We start from the raw sequence: 4,395 nt of genomic DNA, 5'->3' as shown, positions 1-4,395 counted from the left end.
CTGAAGCATTTCGTATTCATTGTGTGTCTTCTGGAAGGCAGTGAGTTGCTACGCAACAGCTTTTTCAAAACAATTTGAGAGGAATGGGAGACTCGATAATAGATAGGTTTTTATATTTTCTGGGTCAAGGTTTGGCCTTTTCAAGAGAGGCTTTAATACTGCCACTTTTAGTGAGTTTGTTACACATCCGGTGGATAGGGAGACGTTTATAATGTTCAACATATGAGGGCCAAGCACAGGAAGCAGCTCTTTCAGTAGTTTAGTTGGAATAGGGTCCAGTATGCAGCTTGACGGTTTAGAGGCCATGATTATTTTCATCAATGTGTCAAGAGATATAGTACTAAGAGTGTCTCCGTTGATCCTAGGTCCTGGCAGGGTTGTGCAGACTCAGGACAATTGAGATTTGGAGGAAAACGCAGATTTAAAGAGGAGTCCATAATTAGCTTTCTAATGATAATGATCTTTTTGTCAAAAAAGTTCATGAATTTATCACTGCTGAAGTGAAAGCCATCCTCTCTTGGGGAATGCTGCTTTTTAGTTAGCTTTGCGACAGTATCAAACATACATTTAGGATTTTTCTTATTTTCCTCAATTAAGTTGGAAAAATAGGATAATCGAGCAGCAGTAAGGGCTCTTCGGTACTGCACGGTACCGTCTTTCCAAGCTAGGCAGAAGACTTCCAGTTTGGTGTGGCGCCACTTCCATTCCAATTTTCTGGAAGCTTGCTTCAGGGCTCGGGCATTTTCTGTATACCAGGGAGCTAGTTTCGTATGAGAAATGTTTTTAGTTTTTGCATCTAGGGTATTGCACAAAGTTAAATTGAGTTCCTCAGTTAGGATGTTAACTGATTTTTGTACTCTGATGTCCTTGGGTAGGCAGAGGGAGCCTGGAAGGGCATCAAGGAATCTTTGTGTTGTCTGTGAATTTAAAGCACGACTTTTGATGCTCCTTGGTTGGGGTCTGAGCAGATTATTTGTTGCAATTGCAAACATAATAAAATGGTGGTCCGATAGTCCAGGATTATGAGGAAAAACATTAAGATCCACAACATTTATTCCATGGGACAAAACTAGGTCCAGAGTATGACTTTGACAGTGAGTAGGTCCAGAGACAAGTTGGACAAAACCCACTGAGTCGATGATGGCTCCGAAAGCCTTTTGGAGTGGGTCTGTGGACTTTTCCATGTGAAGTCACCAAAAATGTGAATATTATCTGCTATGACTACAAGGTCCGATGGGAACTCAATGAGGAATGCTGTATATGGCCCAGGAGGCCTGTAAACAGTAGCTATAAAAAGTGATTGAGTAGGCTGCATAGATTTCATGACTAGAAGCTCAAAAGACGAAAACGTCTTTCTCTCAGTCCCTCTCCATTTCTCTCTATCTCTGCTTCCATGTCTCTCTCTCTTTCCTTTCCTTTCTCTCTCTCTCCCCCCTCTTTCTCTGAACAGTGATTAATAGGATAAATAGGAAAAATAGGATAATCGAGCAGCAGTGAGGGTTTTTCAATATTGCACGGTACTGTCTTTCCATTAAAACCTATTTAGTCTGTCTACAAACAAGCTCTCAAAGTGCTTGATAGGAAGCCCAATAGCCATCATCACTGTTACATCCTCAGAAAGCATGTCTTGTATTCAAGATCCTAAATGGCCTGGCTCCCCCTCCACTCAGTATTTTTGTTAAACAGAAAACCCAAACATATAGCAGATCCACAAGGTCTGCCACGAGGGGTGACTGTATAGTTCCCTTAAGGAAAAGCACCTTCAGTAAATCTGCATTCTCTGTGAGAGCTTCCCATGTCTGGAATACACTGCCATCAGACACACATAACTGCACCGCATATCACACTTTCACAAAATGTATGAAGACATGGCTAAAGGCTAATCAGATTTGTGAATCCCTAGCTGTGTGTTGCCACTTTCCATGTTGTCTGTTGTCTGTAGCTTGTGAGGTGTGGAAACACTTTGTTACTTTTATGATTTTTGTCTTGCTGCTTTTTGTTCTATGTTGCTCTGTCTGTATGCTATGTGTTGTTTGTCCTTTGTTTCTCCTTCTGCGTGCTATGCGTTGTTTGTCCCATGTTGCTCTGCATGTGCTCACTGCTCAATGATTGTCTATATTGTAATTGTTTTTAATAACCTGCCCAGGGACTGCGGTTGAAAATTAGCCGATTGGCTAAAACCAGCACTTTTACTGAAACGTTGATTAATGTGCACTGTCCCTGTAAAAATAAAATAAACTCAAGCTAGTCGTAAGACTTCCAGTTTGGTGTAGCGCCATTTCCGTTCCAATTTCCTGGAAGCTTGCTTCAGAGCTCGGGTATTTTCTGTATACCAGGGAGCTAGTTTCTTATGACAAGTGTTTTTTGTTTTTAGGGGTGCGACTGCATCTAGGGTATTGCGCAATGTTAAATTGAGTTCCTCAGTTAGGTGGAACTCAATTTGTACTCTGACGTCCTTGGGTAGGCGGAGGGAGTCTGGAAGGGCATCTAGGAATCTTTGGGTTGTCCGAGAATTTATAGCACGGCTTTTGATGATCCTTGGTTGGGGTCTGAGCAGATTATTTGTTGCGATTGCAAACGTAATCAAATGGTGGTCCGATAGTCCAAGATTTTGAGGGAAAAAGATCCACAACATTTATTCCGCTGGACAAAACTAGGTCCAGAGTATGACTGTCGTAGAGAGTAGGTCTGGAGACAAGTTGAACCAAACCCACCGAGTCTATGATGGCTCCGAAAGACTTTTGGAGTGGGTCTGTGGACTTTTCCATGTGAATATTAAAGTCACCAAAAATTAGAATATTATCTGCCATGACTACAAGGTCCAATAGGAATTCAGGGAACTCAGTGATGAATGTTGTATATGGCCCAGGAGGCCTGTAAACAGTAGCTATAAAAAGTGATTGAGTAGGCTGCATAGATTTCATGACTAGGAACTCAAAAGACGAAAACCCAGTCATTTTCTTTTTTTGTAAATTGACATTTTCTATCATAAATGTTAGTCACTAGTGTAACCAAGAGGTGAGGCCTCATTTAAAACAGTAAATTAATCAGGCTTAAGCCATGTGTCATAGTTTACAAGGAGTTGTGGGTTGGAGTCAGGCGCAGAGGGTTCGGTGAAGCGTAATATTTATTCTCCGGCACAAAACGGTCACGCCAAACAGTCCAGAGAAACCAAACACATCCACAACCAACAGAGTAACAAACCCCCGCGTACCTAACAGGCTTAAATAGACATAAATCAAGAAACAAAAAACAGGGAACAGGTGCAACCAATAAGACAAAACGAAACGAAAAGGAAAAAGTGATTGCTAGTAGACGACCGCCGAGCGCCGCCCGAACAGGCAGGGGAGCCACCTTCGGTGGCAGTCGTGGCACCGCGTTTCAGTCAGGCCAATCACATCAAGATTATGATCAGTGATTAGTTCATTGACTACAACTACCTTGGAAGTGAGGGATCTAACATTAAGTAGCCCTATTTTGAGATGTGTGGTATCACAATCTCTTTCAATAATGACAGGAATGGAGGAGGTCTTTATCCTAGTTAGATTGCTAAGGTGAACACCGCCATGTTTAGTTTTGCCCAACCTAGATTGAGGCACAGACACGGTCTCAATGGGGATAGCTGAGCTGACGACACTGACTGTTCAAGTGGCAGACTCCACTAAGCTGGCAGTCTGGCTAACAGCCTGCTGCCTGGCCTACACCCTATTTCATTGTGGAGCTAGAGGAGTTAGAGCCCTGTCTATGTTGGTAGATAAGATGAGAGCACCCCTCCAGCTAGGATGGAGTCCTTCACTCCTCAACAGGCCAGGCTTGGTCCTGTTTGTGGGTGAGACAGAAAGAGGGCCAATAATCTACAAATTCAATTTTTTTGGGAGGGACAGAAAACAGTTTTCAACCAGCGATTGACTTGTGAGACCCTGCTGTAGAGCTCATCACTCTCCCTAACTGGGAGGAGACAATTTTCTCGATGCCGACACATCTTTCTAGCTGATTTACACACTGAAGCTATGTTGAGCATGGTGACCTCTGGCTGTTTCATCCTAACTTCATTGATGCCGACTTGGATAACAATATCCCTATGCTCTCTACACTTGCCAGTTTTAGCCTTAGCCAGCACCATCTCCAGATTAGCCTTAATGTTTGAGGTTGGATATTCAACAGTTTTCCTTACGTCCACCAACAGCAGTTAAGGACCGTCAACATAGTGACGAATCACATTTTTCAAATTTCAATAGCTCTTTAATTAACCATTACTCCTAAAACTTTCAAAACTGGTTCAAACCAACCCGATGGCATAGACACACATTGCACACACTTTTTTGTGTCAATTTACATCCTGCACTATTTTAAATTATTTATTTACATTTTGGAATTTCAACAGCTTTCAATTTA

The sequence above is a fragment of the Oncorhynchus masou genome, chromosome 6, assembly GCF_036934945.1.
Source record: "Oncorhynchus masou masou isolate Uvic2021 chromosome 6, UVic_Omas_1.1, whole genome shotgun sequence".
In the NCBI taxonomy this organism is placed as follows: Eukaryota; Metazoa; Chordata; class Actinopteri; order Salmoniformes; family Salmonidae; genus Oncorhynchus; species Oncorhynchus masou.
This window is presented reverse-complemented; position numbering follows the sequence as displayed.